Raw genomic sequence first — 24,996 nt, 5'->3', positions numbered from 1 at the left:
GTAAGCTTAGCCATTGTTGTTTTTAAAATATTTCTAAAGTCCAGTCAGGTGGGCAGTTTGTGTGCGTGTACATTATTGTAAGATAACAGATCAGAGTTGAATTCAAGTTCTGAATCCTATCTACAGCAGCCAATGGAAGACTATGTTGGAGTGGGTTATCAAACTAATCGTACTATATAATTGAGCAGGGTGTTCCCAATGACAAACCAGAAAAAATGGGGGATAGTGAGGAGTGTAGTCCACGGCCATGCTGAAGGTCCCAGGTTCCAGCTCCTCCCAGAGGGGCAAGGACTACACTCCAAGAGTAGTGGATGCTGTTGCTAGAACAGCTGCATGAAGGCAACAGGCACCCTGCTGGGTTCCCCCCTACCTTTTCAAAGCCAGGATCCAGCTTTGCAAACAGTGTGTGTGGGTGTGTGTGCGTGCGTGCGCCTATGGAGATACCTCATCTTCACAGGCCCCTACTGACTCCCCCTCTTCTGCAAAGCTGTGATTTGGCTTTGCAAATGGGGGGCATGCCTATGGAGGTGGGGAGAACTCTCCCCATCTTCACAGGCACCCTGAAAGCTTCCTCTCCTTTGCAAAGCCATGATCCAGCTTTGCAAATGGGCAGGGGGGGTCTATGGAGATGGGGAGAACTCTAACCATGTCATAGGCATCCTGTTATCCTCCCCCCCTTTGTAAAGTCAGGATCCAGCTTTGCAAACTACAGTTTTCTAGAGCCCATTGTATTTTCTCGCTCAATGGGCTTTATTGCTAGTCTCACAATAAGTGGCCTGATTCTCTTTCTACATCACTGTTATTCAATTTTCCACAGCTAGTTACATTTATATCCATACTTGTTCTACATCCATATTTGTTATCCATACTAGTTATACATTTATACCCATACTTGAACCACTCTTAAAACACTCTTCATAGTTCCTTGTAATTTTATTAACATTACGACAAAAGTGTTGTATTGTATAAATATGTATACGGGTAACCATTGTTGTCATCACTGCAACAGAAAGCTCTCTAACCCAATTTTGTAGAACAGAGAGTTGTGTTTAAAAAAGGCAGAACTACAAATATATCCAAGGGGACTGCTGGGAATTCAGCGAAGCTATTCTCAAGATAAACACTTCTCCAGGGCTCCAGCTTCCATTACTTAAGATGTATTAATGCAATATGAATGTTATATTATGTTTTTGCTGTCATGAATATCATATCCCTGTTGATGAGGGGGGGGGGGTGAAGCTAGGGGTGGACTGGGAATTTAAAAAGGCCAAGGAGAAAGGTCCTGTCTCCCCAAAGGAAGAGAGGGAGAAAGAAAGTGCTTGTCCAGCTGGCTTCTCTCCTTACTACCTTCAGGAGGGAAGAGGACCCGTGACAACCAAGTTAAGATATAAAATTGAGTCAAAAATACAGTGAAATTTCTAGGTATCATTCTAACATGTCACTAAGGGTTTGTGGAATCTTGTCCTAATCTTCAAATAAGTGAGGCCAAAAAAAATGGACAAAATCCTTGTGAAGTCCTACGTAGTCCTCACATAAAGCACAGAGTGGTAAGCTGCAGTACTGCAGTCAAAGGCCGTTTCTGCACAGTGGCAGAAAACGGCTCTCCACCGGCATAATTCATGCCGGTGGACGCACAAGACTGTTCGCATGGTCTCGTGCGGGCAGCACCGAGGCTGCTGCGACCTGCAGAAGTGGCTCCATCCTGCTGGTCGTCCCGTTCACCTACCTCTCCTCCCTGCGCAGCTCTAGATGGCTGGAGGGGCACACCCACGCTGCCCTCTGACCTCTGGGAGATGGAGGGCAGTGTGGGTGTGTCCCTTCAGCCATCCAGAGCTGCGCAGGGAGGAGAGGTAGGTGAACAGGAAACTGGAGGGGCCAAAAGCGGCACCCTCACGCTAGTGCGCTTCGCACCATGCTGGCAGGAAGACACCACTTTTGAAAAACCTTACTCGGAGCGAGTTTCATAAGCATCGTCATCACGCTGCTTGGCAGGGGCGAGCACGGCGCAAACAGCACCGCAGGGGTGGTGTTTTTACTATCCCTAGGGCGCTGTTTTCCGCCCATGCGCGAACAGCCAAAGTTCCTCCACATTTTACATTTTCTGGATTTATCAGAGATACAGCTATAGTCAGCTAAAGTTGTACTGTATGATTTCAACAAATGTATTTCACCAGGTATTCTTGACAAAATGCCACAATTGACTATAGCTCCCTGTCAAGTGTGTGCCAGGTGGTAAAACTGGGTTTACTGTCATATAATGGGTGAAATGATCCTTACATGGTAGAAGGGGGAAAGGTAAATGGGAACTGGAAACTCAGGCCCTTTCCACACAGCGGAAAGGGCGCTCCTCCACCGGCAGGAATTATGCCGGTGGAGGGGAGGGGGCCATTTGCACGGGAGCGTGCGAGTGGCCCTTGCAGAGGCCAGTGCAGAAGAGGCGGCTCCTCTTCTGCGTCCCCCCTCACTCACCTCGTCCTCCAGCATCGGTCTGGAGGGTTGCAGGGACCCGTCCATGCTGCCCTCCGACCTCCAGGGGTCGGAAGGCAGCGTGGGCGGGTCTCAGCAGCCCTCCAGACCAACGCTGGAGGAGAGGTGAGGGGGATGGGAAGGCGCTGCTTTCCAAAAACCTCCCTTGGGAAGGGAGGTGGAAGCGCGCCTTCACTGAGCCACACCTGGGACAGCACTGCTGCATTACAGCAGCTGCCTGTGCGAACGGCTGCCCAGGGACCGGTGTTTTTCCGTCCCTGGGCCGCTGTTTTTGGCCCCGTGCGGAAAGGGCCTCACTTTCCCATTTCAGTTACTAGCATTCCTGCTTTTCCAAAAGAGGTAAGAGTATGTACCATTACTCTTCATTATTTGGTGCAAAATGGCACTGTCTACATCCTGGAATCACTGAAGGGAATCATTTCAGTCTTGGCTCTTCCTCCACTGATGAGGGTGAATTGCCTGTTTTTCCATTCTATTGATTCTAAGAATCAATGTCAAACAGTTTCTTTAACCAGCCAGAGAAGTTTTGGGCCTCATTCTCACCTTTATTTCTCAGAATTGGTTAGTGATTAGGATGTAACAATCAAGTTTTTCAAATTCCTGTGGTGTCTAAACCAATGATCTCAGTAACATACTGTAGCTACATGGAGACTGGAGTCATTCTGGTTCTTGAAACAGGAAAGGAGAGTCAAGGTTGCACTGTTTATTGTATGTATTTGTAAAATAAAGATCCTGGCCTGTGCAATGAATCTCTTGCTCTTCACTGTTTTGATATCTCTGGTAAGCTTCTTGCTTTTCACCTCCTTCTGAAGCATGAGGAGCCCTTATCTTTTAAATCTTTTTCCATGTGTAAACATCTCCAGGATTCTAATCACTCGTGTCACTTGTCTGTGGATCCCTTCTATATGTGCCCTTTTAGCGGAGTGGTGGTGGGCGGAGATAAGGCGAATCCAGTGAAACTTTAAAAAAAGAGACATTCTATTTATAAACTGTCTTGCTGTTCATTATGCAGCATCCTCTATGAACAGATGTTTGGATTGCCATTCTGCCCTTGCTTCTGGGTGGGTCAATAGTAGGGAATAAAAAGAAATTAGTTTATATCTGTAACTGACAAGTGATGGAAGAAAATTTAATGTGACAAATGTAGCAGGCAGCTAGCAAATTTTAGGACAAGACAACAAGGATAAACATTCTAATTTTTCTTTACTTGTGATTGATAAATTGTATTGAATTCATTTTGGTGGTATTTTCAATTATCAAAGAAGGCTATTTCTATATAGTGAACATTCTGTAGATTTGTCTGGGAAGACAATTTTGGTGCGGTATTAGCAGTCCACACAAGAATTATAGTTTTTTTCCTTTCAAAGTTGGCAGGTTTTGCAAATTGGATTGAATAATGATAAGAATATCAGTGGTTAGACTGTGCGTTTGGGATTACAAGAATGAGCCCAGTCTGTATGTATTCTTTTATCTCCCTTTACTGCTGAAACCTGGTAGCTTTTGCCCATTAACTATTACATAGCAGTACAAATTAAGAATAGAAGGAATAACTGTATTACACATTTTAGAAAATAAAAGTCATGTCTAATAATGAATGCTTTTAAAGGGTTTTTTGACATACAACAAACCTTGTTTCCTTGTACAAGTTACAATAAACTTCAGTTAGAGCAACAGCAAACCAAAATGCAACAATATTAAAACCATTTGTATATTGGTGCCATGCAGTGAAACAGTAATAAACTTTGCAAAGATTACTTATTGGGATGCATGAACACAGAACAAGAGTCACTGAATTGGATCACCTTAGCCACTCATGTATCTTTAATTCAAGTATCATTCAAATATTTTTCTTTTCAAAAAAGACACAGTATTTTAAACAAATGCTGTCATCAGGCAGTACCATTTGGTACATACTTTTTAGTGAAAATGGCAGATTATTTCAAAATTCAATATATAAGATATTCTAGTATAAAAACAGTGTATTAGGGGGGAATCAAGATCAGATCACCATAGTGTAAGCCATTCCCCACATGGTGTAAACTCTGAAATCAAGCACAGTTTCTGTCAGTACTTCCCCAAAACCTCATAACCAGCTGGTCTGATTCATATTTCCCTTTTTTCCTGCAAGACTCATCAGTAGAATAAAATCTCATACAATGCATTTGCAATAAGTGCAGGCAGATAGTGTCTGCCACCTGACCTAGATGGCCCAGGCTAACCAGATCTTGTGAGATCTCAGAAATTGAGCAAGGTCAGCCCTGGTTAATAATTTAGTGGAAGACCACTAGGACTATTGTGCAGAGAATAACGACAAACCACTTTTTTGTTAGTCTCTTGCCTTGAAGTCCTTATAGGGTTGCCATAAGACAGCTGTGACTTGATGGCCTTTTACACAGAGAGACCATGTCTTCAATATATGCAGGTAATTTAGATGGTGGTAATGCTTCGTCATTAAAAAGTCTCATTCCAAATATGATTCTCTTCACCCATGGCAATGATAAAAATGTTGATGAATGCGGGGGGAAATGTCCCATTCAAGAATTTCCTCCAGGATTATGAAGTGGCATGATAGATCATTCTTTGAGTACTGTTCCCCAACCAGCTGTGAATCTCCCCCAATTTAATCAGTTTGCTAACCAAAATATTATGTGAGACTTTGTTACATGCCTTGCTGAAATCAACCATCTACTTTTATACATTATTTATTACTTAATTGTGTTGGAATATTGGAAGGCATTTTATAACTTTTAATGTTCTGTTTTATCTGTTTTAATGTGTTTTAACTTGTAACCCACCCTGAGACCCTTGGGGAAAGGGATGGATGGATGGATGGATGGATGGATGGATGGATGGATGGATGGATGGATGGATGGATGGATGGATGGATAAATGACCTTCATTATCAATTTAGGGTGCCCTCTTTCTGGTTGTCTACAGCTCCTTAGGTGTTCTCAAAGATCCTACTTACTCCTATACAAAAGTACCTCAGCAGGGGATTCATGTGCATCAGTACTTGGACAACCTACTTATAAGGTCTTCCTCCAGAGACGAATTGATTGCAGACACACAACAACATGGCTTCATGATAAATTTCTAGAAGAGCTCCCTGACTCTCACACAGAGATTGGAGCACATGGGAGCCATTATAGATTCTTCACACAACATTATCTTCCTTCTGACTTTCAAGGTGAAAAAGATCAAGGCTCTGGCAACCTTAGTCATACAAAGCAGACCATCTCCCTTAATGCAATTGGCCAAGCTAATGGGTTGATTGATTTCCACCATAAATTCCATCCAGTGGGGAAGACTGCACATCAGACCCTTAAAATGGTTTCTATACCTGGTCCAGTTGGATATTATGGACCAGAAGGATTGAACAATACAGGTTCCTCTTCAGATCAAATCTAGCCTGACCTCAGGGACCTGCATCATCAATTTAGAAAGGGCAGGGTCTACGATGTCAGAACCAGGTGGCTATGGTTCTCCACGCTGCAAGAAATGACAGTTCTTCCCCCATTGTCCATTCCAGTAACCCCAGACATGCTGAACCAGGATTTGAGCAATTCCATCTTCTCTTTGTCACCGCTTGAGAAGTGAGCTTATCATTTTTCTTCTATAGTCTACTCCCATAGTTTCATCCTCATCACATAAAAGACCCCATAACCTTGCTTCAGCTGGTGAAAAGGCACAGAGCCTTTGAAGGTGCAGAGCCTTTGAAGAGGAAATGAATGGTGAGCCAGCTCATATGGGAAGAGATAGCCCTTATGGTAGTTCTTTCACATGACCACATACAGGTTTAAAGGGAGTGACAAACACTGTGAATGGTTTCTGGAAACAAACTAGCCAATGCAAATATTTTAAAATTAACACAACATGAGCTCTGCTACTCATCCTGGGAAGCATTCTTGATGCTCACCATGTGCCAGTTGAAGCTTCTAAGGTTTAGAATCTAAACGGTCTTTAAAGATAGTCCCATGTAGAGCTTGGTGCACACCCACAGCCTTTCTTTGAGAGATATGATTTGGCCAGTTACTTAAGCTCAGTTACTTAAGCTCATTCAAACATTTTGTTTGAATGAGCTTAAGTAACTGAGCTTAAGTAACTGGCCAAATCATACCTCTCAAAGAAAGGCTGTGGGTGAGCACATATTATGTGCAATTGGGGAAATCTGACCCTGAATCTGAAAGCGCTCCCCAAACTGTATATCTCCTTAATCTCATCTAGATCAGGCAAGATTTTTCAGCTCTTGATTTGCTTTGTCATCACTTGTGAGCACCACATTTGTAGCTGGACTGAGTTTCAGTTTACTGGCTTTTGTGCAAAAATTTTGCCCAAGAAAGGGATATTTGCCTAGAGGCTAATATTTATTTTTATCTTGAAGACCCAGGAGGGTTTCTTACGGATGGTTCTCAGCATAACCTCTTTCAAGGCAATTGTTGAAGCTATCTTTTTTGAATCATTTACTACTCCTTGGACCCAACCTCACAATCCAATTTGGCTGGATACTATGAGCCACAGTGGGCAAGGGTTGAGTACTGAAGTAGCAGGTTGCACTCCCCTGCTCCCCCAGGAAAAGAAATGGTGGCAGCCGGCAAGCATACTAGCATGCTTCAAATTCAACTCAACAGTGTAAAATGTACAACATTGAATTTAAGATTACAGATCTTTCTAAAAATAATATGTTCCATCTATCAAACCTTGGAACAACCACTGGGAAATATCAAGGGAAGCGGCACTATAGCCACGGCACACACAGAGCAAACTGTTAATATAATCATTGAGGATACATCAGATAGAAAAGATGAAGTCTGGAGAAGCTAGTCAGTATGCCAGTTGAACTGCCCAAAGAACATGCTGTAACTTTTCATGTTGTATGTTGAGCTTTACTTGTGTAAATTTTAGAACAGGGGCAGGATATTTCACTATTTTATGTGCGCTCTTAGAACAATTCTGAAATGTGAGTAGTAGAGGAACCTAATTGTTATTTAATTTTGATGTTTAGATTCCCTTGTGGTGCATGATTTTAACTTTCCTTTTCTGGTGCCCATTTATATATATTCTAGTTCTTTCCTCTTCAGTGCACAAAAGAACTGAGTTTGTCATCTATTAAAATTTGCTGTTATAAGAAAAATAGAAGACCACATTTCGTGTGCCAATATTTTAATGTAAGGCATTCGGCATCTGTCAGCATAATATCCTGCCTTTATCACCTCATTGAATTTGCTAGAAGAATGCTGATAGTAATTTGCGGAGCATCATTTAATCTCCTTTGTCAAATTATGAACTTGTTATTGATTTCAGGCTGCTGGTTAACTTTTACAGAGTTCTATGCATCTCAACGTTTTTGCAAGGGATTTCCATGTTACATTGCTATGGCTGGAGCTGTCAGTTAAAAATACATGCCTTCCTACTAGAGTTTAGAGTCTATCCTGTATTTCAAACAGAAAGTTGTATAATTTAAGATGTAAATTAAATAATTTCTAGAACTGGTGGTATTGCAGAACTATCGCAAGTTAGTAGCCTTCAGTGAAATAGCTAAAGTGACAAAGTTGCTAATTTCAAGCGCAAAATTACATTTGCTGAACTTGGGCTTCTTTGGCAGTAGCATTTAGTTATGATTGTATATACTATGCAACTGTATAGTAACTGTAATAATTGTATACTTTTTGCCAAGTAGTAGGTACCAGAAAGTGAAAACATCATCATGCTTAACATGATTTCTGTATTTAGCTAAAATAGCCTTTTAACTATTTTCTCTCCTGGAATTGAAATCTGAATTTACCTTTACTGACACATTTCAAACTCCAGTTTCTGATTCTGGTTTGCCAAGCAATTGCAAACCACTGTTTGTCAATGAAGTCTCACTCCAAGCTGTAGTTAAACAACTTTTGCATGATGTATTTTTCATGGAGGCGCCTCCATTTTCCTTCCCCACACTTACCTTCCCTCCCTGTGGAGCTCTGCAGGGACAGGGAGGCCCGCTCATGCTGCCCTCTGACCCCCGTTGTGATTGCAACTGTAGCTAGAACAAATCAGTATATTGCACTAATAAAGGCTAGCAGTCAGAACAGACTGAATTTCTTTCCAGTTTACTTTATAAAAAATGTATTTACACAGATAACAACAGCTGTCCAAAAAGCTTATTCTGACTTCAGAAAAGTAGTTGATTTATGTCAGGCGCATATTATTGTCATAATAATTAAACAAGCATACAGGTCCTTTAATCAGGTATTAGACAATTCCAACGGTACAATTTGTCTCTAGTATGATACTGAAAACCCAAGATGAGCCTAGCCGGTTTCTGGTATATATTTGGGGCTCATGATATCTACAATGTGCCTGACATAAATTAGTTACTTTTCTGAAATCAGGATAAACTTTTTGGTTAGCTCTGTTATCTGTGAAAATACATTTTTATAAAGTAAATTGAAAAGAAATTCCGTCTGTTTAGACTGCTAGCCCTTATTAGTGCAATATACTGATTTGTTCTAGTTTGTGTAGACCAGGCATAATATCTAATAATGGAATTGTTTTCCGTAAATGAAATTACCCACTGTTTTTAAGGAGAGGGTATGGAGCATTTTACATGCTTTATTAGTGTGTGGTAAATTTCCAGTTAATTTGACTGTTACACCTTGTGTGTAACTTAATGTAAAAGCAAACCTGCCTGCATTTTACTAGCTTCCAGGATGTACTGTGATGTACCCGTTTCCAAAACTGAGAAAGGATTAAAGTGTGTCATATAATCTCACTCTTTCACCTAAGGGGAACATTGCCCTCTAATGAATAAAGCTGTCTTCAGCTCATAAACCAGCATTTTACCATCAGCCATCAGGTAAACCTGAAATGTCAAGTAAAGGGTGCACGAGCACTTGCAAATTTCTGATGGAGGCTGCAGCTAGCATCCTGTTGGTTTAGGCAAAAATTTGTAGGAAGAAAACATTGACCTTTATTGAACGATTCCTCTGCAGCATTAAAGTTATGTGTTTTAATTAGTCATCCCTGCAAGTACAAGGCTTGTAGACTTAACAGTGTCTGTAGCAGATTTGAGTGAGAACAAACACTGTTGAAAAAAATACTAAGAATTCTTGGTGCTGATTCTAACTCTTCTCATCTGATGATAAATATAAGTTCATCATCAGCCTTCAGTGCAGTCCTACATCAGGACTCTGTCTGCATCCAGGCCTGCAGTTCAGCAGATTTTTACAAGCTACTTGCAACAAAAGAGAGTGCTGTATGGCAGCTCCCAGTCGTGATGTGACGGCTCCTTCCTGCTCAAATTGTCATGAGATCTGGAGGATCTCCCCTCAGTTCATTTTTTTGCCACCGCTTGCCAGAGTTGTTCTTTTTTGAGCTCCATGTGTAAGTTCTTCGTCTGTGGATAGTACTGAGATGGTTTTCGCTGACCTAGCACTGTTCCTTTTCAGCAGCATTTCTCTAGCTGGTCCTCTGTCGTTGCCCGAACTCTTTGCATCATGGCAACTAAGCTGGTGTTTAAAAATGCTCTCAGTGCTCTACAAAGATGTCTCAGAGTGATGAACATGTCTGTTGCTTGTTGTGTTTGGAAGAGGCTCACAATATGCAGGCTTGCCAATCTTTTTACTCACAAGGATCGCTCCAACAGAGCCTTTTGACTGAAGGCTGCACTTTGGCAGAGGCGAAGCTACCAGGGGGCCAGGGGGTCATGTTGCACCGGGCACATGCCTGGAAAATTTGCCCCCCCGCGGCACCCCACTCCCCCCCACAGCGCCCCTCCGCTCTCACACTTATCTTATTGAAATAGTGCAGGCTGGAGAAGTGGCCTGTTCCCTTCAAGCTGAAAACTGCCTTGTGGGAACTACATTTCCCAGGAGACCTTGTGAGCTCCAAGGTCTCATGGGAAGTGTTGTTCTCACGAGGCACTCTGGTCCAGCTACACCTCTGCACTTTGGGAAAAGACCTTGCCCACGGGCTGCACCACCCCTGGGGTCTCCTCCTGCCAGTCTGTGCCTTCCTCATTAAGGGCCTCATCCATCCCCTGTCCCCCACCCTGCTTCACTGATCCACACCATTCCTGCCACTTGGTTTCCTTGGATCCATTCTCAGTTCCAGGCGAAAGGTTGCACTCTGCCCATGCTGTTGCTGCTTCACACAAATGTTCAGTTCCATTGTTTTCTACTGAACCAGCCCCTAAGAAAGCCCAAAAAGGACAAACATGGTTCCAGGAAGACTAAACACACCTCATCTGGGGGCCATCGACCTGATCCAGAGGAGACATTTATACCTCCTTTGGATCTCTGTAAGCTTGATGCAGATGTTCAGAATATTATGTGAAGGGATGGGTTGACCATTATAGCCACCTGGATTTCTCTGGTGGACAAATGGCCTCCTCTCACCTGGGCTGGACCAATCAAGGGCCCCTGCTCATGAGAAGCAGAGTCTAGCTAGGGTGGGAGAAAGAGGCAGTGGCACCTTGTCAGCACAAGGCTCACATAGTGGACACTCTAGGTCTGCCCAAACCATGTTGAAGAAAGAGACATTCAGTTTGATATACAGGCCCCATCTTCCTGCCTCCTTCCATGAGGTTGGGGTAGTGCAGGCAGGTTACCTCTCCCTCACTTTCAGGTCATTTTTCTGTCCCAGTCAGCCCATGACTACATGTCAAAAAGATCACAAGAAATCATCACAGAATACTTAATGCTGATTCCCAAGTTGACAAGGTACCAAATCAACGTAGTAAATGCCTATGGTAACTCTTATATACTATCAATATTTCATTTGACAACATAAAACACTTTATGATAGTGTCATGTCTAAAAGGGTTTATTCTAATGACAGTTTGGCAAATATGCTGGCTGTTCACAGGGGCTGCAGTTAATATTCTTTATGTTATATGCTGACCTGAGGACTGGCAGAATATATAATTTTCTTACAGAATCTTTGATAATTTACTGAAATTGGTCCCCTTTATATTTCATAGGGAACCACCTGATGGGTCTTATCAATGTGAGAAGGTCCTACAACCTCTGCTTACAACGGAGCTGCAAGAAAGTTTGCTGCTGTCTGGTAGGTATATGATATGTGTGTGTCCTGCCAAGGCTTTTTGTTAATTGAAAATTATAAAATGTCAATGAAACATTCTTAGTTATTCTTCCAGAGTTTGTAAAGAAATGGCTTGACAGCCTTTAAAAACAGAAGAGGAAGCATTAATTGTTGTAGTAGGGTATAATCTTTGACAACTTTGGAGCACAGAAAATGTCTTAGAAGAGGAGCTTCTTGGCAATTTGTCTATAAATGAATTTCAGTGTCTCTGAATCTGTACCGTGGTAAATACTCAAGTTTAAAATTCCCCAAGTAGCTGTAGTTGTTCCCTCTAAGTGGCCAAATAACTTGTACCAGAATTTTAAAAACTACCTTTTAAAAAATGGTTGATACTCACAATTGAAAAATGGATGTTCTTGGATATTTACAATTGAGAACAGATGTTCTCATACCTCCTTGGGTGTTCCTGGGCTTCCTGGATCTCCTTGGACCTTCTTGTCATTCCCAGGCTTCCTCAGACAGGCTTCTTGGAGCAACGCCAGCTTTCTCCAGCAGTTGTCACTTATCTGTGTTCACCCAAGAGTTATTGAGTGCTTGTGATCCTGGGCCAGTGGGGGCTGCTGGTTTGCTTTGCTGGACTGGGCTTGCTTGCTGGATTTGGGATTTGGTTGAGAGGCTTGCGTACCAAAATTCTGTGGTCATTCGGTGATGAGATCAGTATCTTGGCATGAATTGTGTGGAATCTAACTGGAGTTGCTTGGAGGACATCAGAGGCACTCTAGAGGACCTGGGGCCTAGGGGTTTTTCCATCTGTAAGAGCCTGAGGATTCTTCTATCTGTGTCGATTTGTTAATAAAATATCCAAGTGTTATGGAATATCTGTCTACCGGATTGAATGCTTACGGACATCCTCCAAAGCTGACTTCATTGAGTGGGACTTGTTTCTTTTAAGGTACTATCTGTGCGATCTGTGTTGTCAGCCCCAACTAGTTGGTTAGCTGATCTGCTTATAGGATGGTGGGAATTGGTATAGATAGTATAGTAACTCTGGTAGTTTAAGGGTAAAGTTGCCTAAGGTGCTGAAATTCATATACTTTGTTTGGTGTGGATGACTAAATTAGAGAGGGACAGAGTTAGATTTTGTTCCTATATCAGAGGCTAGCATTGTTTTAGGGAATCCAGTAATTGGGGGCACAGGAGGTATGGCAGTGAGAGATGGAGATATGGTTATGTTTGATCTCCTGCCAACCATCATCCCATCCCAAGATATGATGGTGGTGAGGCTAGGAGTTTGAGCCCTTCTTAAACACTGATGTTGTACAATATCAGGTCCATTTATACTGAGACTACAATACTCTGATCTGGAGGAACCGGGTTTGATTCCCAGCTTTCCCGCCTGAGTTGTGGAGGCTTATCGGGGGAATTCAGATTAGCCTATGCACTCCCACACATGCCAGCTGGGTGACCTTGGGCTAGTCACAGCTTTCCAGAGCTCTCTCAGCCCCACCCACCTCACAGTGTGTTTGTTGTGAGGGAGCAAGGGCAAGGAGATTGCAAGCTCCTTTGAGTCTCCTATAGGAGAGAAAGGGGGGATATAAATCCAAACTCTTCTTCTTCTTCTACTGCAAAACAAAAATGTAAACGCAAAAGGTTTTTCAGACCACCTGTTGAGGAAGGGTCCTCTCAAAGTTTGGAACAAATCTAGAAATATTATATACACCAGAATTCCCATGTGGGTCCAGGATGGAAACCCTAAAGATTAAGGAGAAGAATAATAATGAGTGGTTAAAATATAAAGACATTCTAGCTAAAGAATCCAACGAATTCAAATTCAAAACAAGAGATAATATACTAATAAATAACGAAGACTGCCATTGGTTTACATATCTCCAATTAAAAAACTATTATTTGGAAGGCAAAAAACTCTGGGGTTTTATGGAAAGAAACACCACGTTAGATCAAATTTACAATTCATCTAACAAAATGGCTATTAGTAAAATCTATAAGTTAATTTTAGAACTAAAAATTGAAACAGAACTAGTTAAGAAAAATATGAACCAGTGGGCACACAACCTGAACAAAAATATTTATTTAAAAACATGGGAATCTTTTTGGAAAAATAACATGGAATTAACATTATCCACAGAGATCAAGGATAACAGCATTAAAATGTTTTACAGGTGGCATTTAACACCATTAATATTGTCCAAAATTTATAAAACATGTTTTCTTCTGTGTTGGAAATGCAGAGAGAAAGAGGGCTCCTTCTTCCACTGTTGGTAGACCTGCAAGAGTTTAGAGAACTGTTGGAAAAAAGTACACAAAACCATTGAAAACGTAATAAAATATAAATTTGAGAAATTACCAGAAACTTACTTCTTGGAGATCTGGTACTATGGTGATAAAAATGTGCAAAAACACAAAAAACTGCTGTGTTTGCTAGCGGCGGCAAGAATTGTCATTGCCAGACACTGGGAAAGTCAGGATCTACCACTTAGAGAAGAATGGTTCCAGAAAATCCAGGAATATAGAATAGCGGACAGATTAACGACTCCTCTCAACAAAGAAAACCTGGGCTCTCACGTATCTGTCTGGAAACCTCTGATAAAATATTAGTATAATATTTGCAAGTGGCCCAAAGGCCTACTGTATGTGTTCCCTCCGATTCTAGTCATCACTCAGTTACTGAGGAAAGTATAACTGGAATAAACCACCATCATCCTGATAGCCCCGAAATGGTCCAGACGACCATGATATGCCACCATCCAGGGGATGGCCATCTCCTCCCCAATCAATCTTCCAGTAGAGCAGGACCTTCTGTCCCAAGGCCCACTTTACCATCTAAATCTAGGATGGCTCAAGTTGACCATCTGGCTCTTGAGGGGAACAAGCTGAGAACAAGAGGATACTCCGAACAGGTAACCTGCACCATCCTGGCATCCAGAAGGAAATCCACCATTAATGTATACAACTCATCGTGGAAGGTGTTGGTTAGGTGGAGCAGAAGAAACAAGATAGACCCAGAAAATCCTTCCATAGCTAATATTCTCAAATTTTTGCAATCTGGTTTCGAGTTAGGACTTCTTAGCTCCACTCTAAGATGCCAGGTGATCCTCTTATCCATGGTATGTCCGACCATCAAGGGCACACCTCTATCTCAACATCCAGACATCAAAGTCTTCTTCAGAGGGGTCCGTCTGTCACAACCTCCAGTAGACCACCATTTTCCATTGTGGCAATTGCATACAGTCTTATCAGTCTTATCATCCCTGACCAAAGCACCCTTCGAACCAGTACAAACCATTCCTCTGAGATGCCTCCAGATGAAAGCATTGTTCTTAGTAGCTATTACATTTGCTAGAAGGGTATCAGAGCTGAGAGCCCTGTCCATCAGCTCAAAAATTTGCACATTCCACAAAGACAGAGTAGTCTTCTAAGACAGGAAGTAGTCATACCAAATTTTTGTCCAGACCCTAAACATCCAAATAAACATTTATGGCACAACCTAGATGCTCGTAGTTCCATCAAAGTGTTCCTAATCAGGAAAGAGTCATTACATAAAACTGAGAATCTTTTCGTAAATGTATCATACCCCAACATGGGAGGCCAAATGTCAAAGGCAGCTATAAGCAACACATTTAAAGCATGCATCGTCAAAGCCTACAAACCTGCTTCACTACCAATCCCAATAGGCATCACTGCACACTCTACGCCAGTGGGTCTCAACCTTCCTAATCCGTGACCCTTTAACACAGTTCCTCATGTTGTGGTGACCCCCAACCCCAACATTTATCCATTTTACAGATGGAGAACACTGAAGCAGAGAGTCTTAGGCGACCCCTGTGAAAGGGTCGTTTAACCCCCAAAGGGGTCCTGACCCCCAGGTTGAGAACCATTGCTCTACACGTAGTGTCGCAACCAAGGCAGCTTTAGAAATCAGGTGTCTGCAGAAGAGATTTGCAAAGCTTTTACCTGGTCATCAAACTCTTCTTTCGTGCGACACTATAAACTACATTCACTCACTTCTGTCGAAACAGTTTTCGGTAGAAGAGTCCTAGAAAACATTATCGGGGACTAATAAGGACCCACCTGTATTCAGGACACTGCTCGGGGAGTCCCATTCAAGATGTCCTCCGCCTCCATCAGAACAGTCCATTGGATACTTACTGTGAAGGGCCCTTCTCATGGATGGCTAGGAGGACATCTTGGCCCCCTACCTGATGCTGTATTTGTCCTCGATAGGGTTTAGTTTCTTCTTTCTCAGTTAACAGTTAGTTACAAGTTCACACAAGAGTTAAACTCAAGGGAGCCTATGCTGTTATTTGTTTCTGTGTTGCTTCCTGTATTTCTATGTCATGTTATATCTTTATTGCTGCGACAGTCGTTTACTGGGAAAACATGGCCACCAAGGCTCCTACAGGATATGATGCAAAGTTCTTTCCTGCCTCCTTGCTAATAGGTAGAGGAATACCCGTTCAAGATGTCCTCCTAGCCATCCATGAGAAGGGCCCTTCACAGTAAGTATCCAATGGACTGTTCCTCCAAGATCAGGGATCTAGGGTACTGATGGAGGAGAGGGTGTCACCACTACATGCTTTGGTGTGTGGAGTCCCTCAGATATGATCCTTTTCCCAATGTCATTCAGTTAGTCCAGTGTTTTGGGCTCAGTTGCCATAAGTATGCTGATGTCACTCAGCTGTATCTGTTGATGCTGGCCAGCTGATACCATCCCAAATATACTGGACGGTTGCCTGGAAGCTGTGGTGAAATGGTTGAAACAGTTGGCTGAAATGAAATCCATCAAATACGGAAGCCCTGTGGCTAAGTTGGGGAGATTCTGGGTTCAGGAGACCATCTGCCAACTTTGGATGGGGTGAATTTAACAGTAACCAGTAAGAACTTGAGGATGCCTGGACTCTGGATGTCTCTCTTTCTGTGGAGATCCAGGTCACAAACATAGCCAGAGTGGCATTTTCTCAACTAAGCAACTGGTGTCCTATCGGTCTCATTTCGATTTTGCCACTGTGGTCCATGCAACAGTCACTTCCAGATTACACTACTGTAAGTCACTCTATTCCAGGTTACACTTGAGATTGCTCCAGAAACTTTGACTGATCCAGAATGCAGTGACAGGAAATTTTATAGTGACATCATTGAGATTGCACATACAACCAGTTCTCCGCCAGCTTCACTGGCTCTTTAGTTGAGCACCAAATCAGGTTTAAGAGTGTTGATCTTCAAACCCTAAATAGTCTGGGACCATTGTACTTTCTGGCCTGCCTTTTCCGATAAATCCCATGCAGGACATTTAACTGGTAACAATCAACTGGTGATTGCTGAACTTAAAGACATCTAGGTGTCCTCCATCAGAATCAGAGCCTTTTGGGCTCTGGCCCTGGCCTGGTAGAAGTCTCCATCAAATGAGACCCAAGACCTGAGGAATCTGGTTCACTTTTGCAAAGCCTACAAGACCAAAGTGTTCTGCCAGGCAGCAATGGTTACTTCCTAGCTGGCCTCCCTATACCCATCCTTTTGTCTCTTCAGTTGGTTTGGTTTGTGATCTTGTCTTCCCTTTTTTGTCTCTTTTCCTCACTGACTGGTTATCCTGAAAAATCTTAACTGTGATATGGCACCGATTAGAATTTTAAAATTTGATACCTTTTAAAACTGTAAGTATATTATATATTTAACTGATGACTGGCAATAGTTAGGAAAGAGCAAAATATATGTATATCTAATCTATATATATAAAAATGCAACCATGCATTTGTTGCTTCAAGAATAACCCCGCACCTGCTGGCCCAAATGCTCTGAGAATTTCACAGACACTTACTCATTCCCCTGACTGTGTTCTTCCGTACCTCCCGCTGTCAGACAACACACCTCAGCCAGATAAAACATCTTTTTCCTGGCGCACCAGGCCAAGAAGCTGCCTATGTGTTAACTGTCACCCTTAGGATGTTTGTGCCCTTAGAATGTTCGCTCAGATGGCCAGATATGAGCAGTGAAAACAGTACATAGGCAATAACTCGAGTGGACGTGAAAAACATACACACGTTGCCGTGTGAGACTTCAGGTGGGGTTCCCCCCCCCCTCACACGCAGGTACCTTTCACTCTCTGTGCCTCACCCACTACTACCACACAATACACCTACTCTCATACACATTCAGCAGAGGGAGAGGGAAGGGACAGAGGGGGAGGCATGTAAAGGAAGAGAAGTGAGGGAGGGGACAAAGAGTGAGGGGTGGCATGCAAGGGAGGGGAGGGAGCAGGCCCAATATCTGGATATGCCCCACCCACCCTAGCAAAGGGAAAGGGGAGGGAGGTAGGGGTAGGGGTGGCATGCAAGGGAAGATAAGGGGGAAGGGGGAGGGGTGGCATGCAAGGGAAGGGACGGAGGGGGAGGCATGCAAGGGAACAGAAGTTAAGGGAGAGAGTAAGGGGTGGCATGCGAGGGAGGGGAGGGAGGGGGCCCAGCATCTGGATATGACCCACCCACTCTAGCAAAGGGAAAGGGGAGGGAGGGGGAGGGAGGGGGAGGAGTGCCATGTAAGGGAAGAGAAGTGAGGGAAGGGAGAGAGGGAGGGGTGGCATGCAAGGGAGGGGTGGGAGGGCCCAGCCAGCCTAGATTCCCTGAATACTGAGGTTACAGAAAACCAGATTGCCTCCGAGGCACACGTTACTCAAGAGTAAGCTTGGTAAAGCAACCGTGACATACTTTGAATGGCTGAGTCGCGCCCCTCAGAGGGTTTACTCAGAAGCGACACCCATTGCCACCACCCCGACTTACTCCCAGGTAAAGGATCATGACCAACCAGCCTAGATGTTTGGGAGGGGTGCCTTTCCATTCCCATCCCCCAAGGAATGCGGTCAAACACATCAATGACATCGCACAGTATCAGCCTGCACGTTTCCATGAGCACGTACTGCTAGCCTCTGCAATTGATTGGCTCTACTGTTCCTTTCCCATTTCACCACAATAAGCCACAGCAATGCGTGGCCGGGCCCTGCTAGTAAATTAACAAGCAAGCAAGCATCCAGGTTATTCAGCAGTTAAACAATTTATTACGTTGAAGTGGAAGTCACTAATAAAATCAGTACTTTTACTTCAGCAATATTACTTTCCTTGCTTTTATTTTAAACCAGCGGTACCCAGCCACGTGGTGCTATGGGTTATTGTGGTGAAATGGGAAAGGATCAGAAGCTGACCCTTCCCTCTCCTTCCGCTATGGTGGGTGGGTCATATCCACATGCTGGGCCCCCTCCCTCCTGTCCCTTGCATGCCACCCCTCACTCTCTCCCCTCCCTTACTTCTCTTCCCTTGCATGCCACCCCTCCCCCTCCCTCTCTTCCCTCTCCCTTGTGTGTATGTATGGGTATGTGTTTCACTTCCACTCGAGTTATGGCCTATGTACTGTTTTCACTGCTCATATCTGGCCATCTGAGCGAACATTCTAAGCTGCACGAACATTCTAAGGATGACAGTTACACACAGGCAGCTGCATGTCCTTCACCATGGAACGCCAGGAAAAAGGCATTTTACCTGGGCCAGGTGTGAAATTTCAGGTATGTGAACATCAAGAAACACTCTTGCCTGGCTGACTACAGTGACTGGGAATTTTCAGAGGAATTGGCCCAGCAGTTACTGAGTTATACCATCACTAACAAATACACGGTTTGCTTTTTATATATAGAGATTATTTTTTCCTCATCTAGTTATAGCTTTTCCACTAATTAAAGAGATCAGGAATTGGTTTTAGGAGGTTTGTGGGGGGTGGGGAGTTTTCCTTTACAAGGATGCTTGTTCCATAGGCAGTCCCAATTTTGTGGATCCTTCCCATCTGTTCACGGGAACATCTCTGCCTGAATACAGCCATCAGCAGTGGAAATGCAAGAATGCCAGAATTGCTACATTGGCCTTGTTCCAAGAGAAAATGGCGTGGCTGTCGCCAGTGGAATACTAAGAAACCACTGAGTTCAAACTAACAAAACATGCTAATCAAATTTGTAGATGACACCAAATTAGGAGGGGTAGCTAATACCCCAGAGGACAGAATTCAAAGTGACCTGGAGAGATCAAAGAGCTGGGCCCAAACTAACAAAATGAATTTCAGCAGAGATAAATGTAAGATACTACACTTAGGCAGAAAAAATGAAATTCACAGATATAGAATGGGAGACACCTGGCTTGACAACAGTACATGTGAAAGGGATCTGGGAGTCTTAGCAGACCACAGACTGAACATGAACCAGCAGTGTGATACAGCAGCCAAGAAAGCCAATGCAATTCTGGGCTGCATCAATAGGAGTACAGTGTCTGTATCAAGGAATGTAATAATGCCATTGGTCAGACCTCGCCTGGAATACTATGTCCAGTTCTGGGAACCACAATTCAAGAAGGATGTTGACAAGCTGGTTCAGAGGAGGGCAACCAAAATGGTAAAATGTCTGGATTCCTTGCTCTATGAAGAGTGGCTTAAGAATGTAAGGGAGCTAGGTATGTTGGTCTGGAGAAGATTAAGAGCTACAAAATAGCCACGTTTAAATATTTGAAGGGATATCATGTTGAAGAAGGAGCAAAAAAAAACTTATCTGCATCAGGAACTTTCCATGCTGCATCATGATACAAGAGGAGTATACATTCAAATTATTTCCAAAATGTCGTTATAGGAGGCCATAACTGGGAAGGCTTGACGCTATGTTGAAGCAGTAGTACTAAGATACTGGTATGCACTGAACTTTCAAATAAGGTGACAGGTTCTTGCCTCATCAAACTCGAAACCATTTTTCCCAAATCATATTTCAGGCCATTTCAAAGTAAGGATTTTTATTTTATTGCCGTATATACTCGTGTATAAGTCGACCCGCATATAAGTCGAGGCACCTAATTTTACCACAAAAAAACTGGGAAAACGTATTGACTTGCGTATAAGTCGAGGGTAGCCCCATTTACTATTAGCTCCCATTGGAAACAATGGGGGATAGGGGCATCCTCTTTGGGGGTCCATAACTTTGGACCCCTTGAACCAAACTTTACCAAACTTGGGTGGTATCATCAGGAGTGTCACCTGATGATATCCTGAAATTTTGGTGCTGCTATCTTAAAAACTGCACCCCCTGGCGGCTGACAAAGGAAAAACCTTAAAATATTTTTTTTAGATTCAGGTGACTCGTGTAGAAGTCGAGGGGGGATTTTTCAGCACAAAAAATGTGCTGAAAAACTCGACTTATACACGAGTATATACGGTATATTGCTTAGGTGATTTTGCAGCATCTTTTTTTTTCTTTTGCATTTTTAAGGAAAATGTATGGTAGAAAATTAAACAACCATTTAAAACAGATCACTCAGCAAATATGAAGAGGATTAAGATCCCAGTAGTCTCAATTAGTATTTTATCTTGTTTTTCTACTTGCTAAAAGTGCGAATTTAATAATTTTAAACCTTTGTATCTATCCTGAGCTGTTGCAATGAACTGAACTGTGATTCATTTTTTTCTGTTTAATCTCCCCCATTATCCGTTGGCCTTGTTTAATGCTAGCTGTATGAATTATGTTGTGTCATCTACTCTGGAAATTTATCTCCAGGCATGATTGCATTAGGTAGCTTTTAATTTACACATTAGTTAGGGAAAGTTATTCATTTTAATCATGAATCCCTTTATATTTTCATAGTTAACTTCATTCCAATTTGTAATCCCTTCTCACCTTGAAGTTTGTAATTATATTTGTGGAGGACTTAAAAAATGAAATTTTGACATAGCTGGTGTTTACAATTATTACCACTGATTTTAAACAGCATGTATTTATTTAATATTAAATTTGATACCCCACCCTTTTTCAGCCATCACATTGACATTTTTTCTGCTTAATCCATTAATCAAAAGTTGTATCTATGAAATACAGGAACTACTTGTTCCATGAATCTGACAACTGAAAGAGAATTAGTTGTGGATACTTAAATTCCTGTGTGTAACACTGGGAGATAAATTTATAGACAGGAAATTCAAGAAGAAGATATTTCTGTTGTGTGTAGGCTGGACATTGGTCCACTCTTACCCTGTAATGAATGTGATATATCAGAAAGATTGATGAAAAACAAAGTATAATAACTAGCCACAGAATGTACTTCAGGGATATTGATATGGGTTGCAGAAGTTTGAGAGGACAAAGATTCTTAACTTAATCAATTTGTACTAGCGTTTTTTTTAACAGCCAAGACCTGTCCAAAGTACCAGGTGAACTAGTAGAGAATAGGGAGAACAAAAAAGACAGTATTTTAACAGACAGTTATGAAAATTAATCACTGTTTCTGACAAGGGATATCAAGCCTCACAAACAAAATGTAAGCAAGTAAAACAGAATTATTCATCTAGCTCACAGATGTGCTGTTTATTGACCAAGAGTTTGGGGTTCTGTAATAGAACCAAGCTCCCCCCTCTCCTGAAAATTCATGAAGAGCCCTCAGAAATCTTTATTTCATGCAACAATGAAAAATGAAATATTATTTCACGCAACAATGAAATATGCACCCTAATGTGATTTGAGCAACAAGGGCTCTTAAAGAGAGGAAAATGTAGTTCACTGAACATTAGGCTTCATTACAAAACACTAGGTTGATAGCTTAAAACTGCCTGTAGAGCTCTGATTTGGCACACATCTAGTTTAGTTGTAGTACTTCTTGGTGCTGGCTTGTGTTTTTTATTTTTTTTTTATTTTTGACACATTATCCTGATTTCTCAATGGTCACAAATTTTAAAAGTAGAAAACAAAATTTTCTGTAAGTAAGATGATAAATGCAAAAAATTCTGCTCATAGTTTGGCATTCCTAGGTGAATATGTGAAGAAAGTTTGACGTACTTATTTTAATGTGTGAGGCACATCTCTTGTTTTTTTTTATTACAGACTATGATCTAAAATTTAATAAAAGGCTATCTTTGGTACATTATGGAATGGGCTTAATAGAAAAAAATATTATCTTTTAGATGTTTAGTTTTTGCATTGTGAAATTGGAATTGGATGCTTCCCTCTCTGGCTTTGAAATACTAATTTCACAAGTAGATAATTTCACATATAGATAATGTACCATTGCTTGACCAATCTTGTATCTTTTCCAAACTTGTTTCCATTTCCAGATATTACACTTCAGAATGGGCATGTGCATATCTTGCCTTGCTAATGCACAGTCTCATACTTTCCTCTTTCTTTTTCGCCTTTAAATGGTCTCAACAACTAACTTAGAGAAACACTTGTTATCAATACAGGTGGAACACATCCAAGGCAAACTAAATGCCCAGGTAAACTGGCTGAGTAGACAGGAACTTTCAGAAGCAGAATGGACTCTGAAGATATTCCTGTTTTCGAATATCACAGACAGGTTTGGAGTACTTGCCCTGGACATTCACCAGCCCAACCAACTATTAGACACCCTGGTTCATACCCAAATACTTTCAACAGAGAATGGAAACCATGGAAACCAGAAGGCCCAGATCTCTACTGTATGCCTTCCCCACCAATCCCTACCAAAGCTCCTTTGCAAGATCGGAATAACAAGGCCCAGCTGATCATGGTAGCCACATGCTAGCCCAGACGCCCTTGGTTCTCTGTTCTATAGGAGATGGCAGTCACAAGTCTGAGGACCATTCCAGTGGAACCAGACATGCTGAGTCATGCACCCACACCAGAATGGTACAAGCTGACTATGAACTGGGAAAATACATAAAGTCTGGATACTCCACCAGAACTACTAACAACCTCCTAGCCTTCAGAAGACCCTCTATAGTGAGGCATTTGTAGGTGGTGCAGGCATAAGGATGTATCTAGTATAAAGCCCTGGATCTCTGGGAGACGGGTTTGCCGGTATCTCTTGGGAGACGGGTTTGAATTTAGGCTGAGAAGCTCTACTCTCCATAGACTGGTAGCAGCCTTAACCATAGTTCTCCCTCTGTATAGAAACATGCCAATCACCAGACACCTGGATTTACAAAAATTCCTCAAGGGAATCAGCCAGATGTAACCTCCAGAAGCTCACCAGATTTTTTAATGACATTTATATTCAGTCTTAACAGCTCCAACCAAGGCTCCATTCTAACCAGTACAATCCATCCCATTGAAATGGCTTTGGATGATGACACTGTTTCTATACCCTGTTCAGGATAAAGATGAGAGATTGCTTGTAGATCAGTCTGCCTCTTCTTCCTGGTTTCTTCCTGGCATGTCGTCTTAGCTGAATGCTCCACTGTGGTCCTAGTGCCACCTTGTCTAGTTTCTGGGACCCCCTCCACCTTAGAGCTCTATGGTTGTTGCTTAATGTGATGATTATTGGTAGTGTCATTTGCAGCTGTTGTTCACCACCCTGAGCCATTTGGGGGAGGGCAGTATAAAAATCTAATAAATCAAATCAATCAAATAATGTAGTGCCTGTCATTTCCTGCAAACTGCAGGAGGCTTCATGCTGCTGTCCCCATCATTTTCTTTGTTTGCAGGCGTTTCCTCTTCTTTCAGCTCTTCTGGCCATTGTAAAATGTAAAAAATAGATACTTAACGTTTATTGTTCCCTGCTATCATATGCACATGACTCTTTTCTTTTTGTTTTAAAGGAGACATCTGAGAAGCTTTATAGAGTTGATATAAGAGAATCACAGGTGCTTAGAAGGTTGGTCTATCTCCCATTATGAAGCCTTCCTCATGCTTCTTGGAGGTAGACCAACCCTCTAAGCACCTGCAATTCTTACATGTTGTTGTTTGAGGTAGGTAGATATAGAAAGGCTTGTGAAAATTCCTTGTACTGTATGCTTGCAAATATTTAGACTGGATGACGTGCGGCCAGTTACACACTCTTACCCTAGCCTAACTTGCAGGATTGTTGTGAGGTTGCACTGGAGGAGGGGATACAACAGGTGATATTCCCTCTCACAGGAAAACACTGCAAAAATAGCTCATACAGACATTATATATTTTATAGATCAACTGTTTGGAATTTGTAGTAAACATTTTAGATACTATACAGTAGGATCCTCTTAAATACAAATTCCACATAGCAGGTGAAAAAATATAATAAAACCATCAACTGTTACTCAGAAAAACTGTCAGAAGCAGAAAAGTTCTTGCAAATAGCAATACAATTTGCATATTGGCTTAAGATGTTGCTTTGGGGATATATATTGAAGGAGGTAGCAAGGTCTGTGGGAACTCTGTCGGTAAAAGCATTGGTTAGGTTAGACAGGTATTGTAGTGGCAGGTTCAGGCAGCTGAGAGTTAACTCATTTTGAGATTGGGTCTTTGTTGTTGCAAGCACCATGGAACATCTTACTGAATAAAGGTCTACACTTTTCTGTCAGTAAAGAGGAAATGCCAGCTATAGGCATTTATCACCCTGGTTACCTCAGATCTAATCTTTAAGACTCTGAGTATATTTTGCATATTAACATTGATCTTTAGCCCCTTTCACCTAAACACACCAAGTCTGCATCACCTATTGCACTGGTTTA

The 24,996-nt window shown here is 42.2% G+C and overlaps 1 protein-coding gene across 20 annotated transcripts in view; it reads left to right on the top strand.

Annotated features, from left to right (window-relative positions):
* PTPRF (protein tyrosine phosphatase receptor type F) overlaps positions 1–24,996 on the top strand; it is a 623,992-nt gene that overhangs the window by 89,072 nt on the left and 509,924 nt on the right. For 19 of the 20 annotated variants that reach the window (XM_048497096.1, XM_048497095.1, XM_048497099.1 and 16 more), the window contains exon 2: positions 11,447–11,532. The exons of the other annotated variant lie outside the window; for it this stretch is intronic. The gene's annotated coding sequence lies outside the window, so the exon portion shown is untranslated. The remainder of the gene's footprint in view (positions 1–11,446; positions 11,533–24,996) is intronic. 20 annotated transcript variants of the gene reach the window in all.

This window comes from Sphaerodactylus townsendi, linkage group LG05 (genome assembly GCF_021028975.2).
Source record: "Sphaerodactylus townsendi isolate TG3544 linkage group LG05, MPM_Stown_v2.3, whole genome shotgun sequence".
NCBI lineage: Eukaryota > Metazoa > Chordata > Lepidosauria > Squamata > Sphaerodactylidae > Sphaerodactylus > Sphaerodactylus townsendi.
This window is presented reverse-complemented; position numbering and strand designations above follow the sequence as displayed.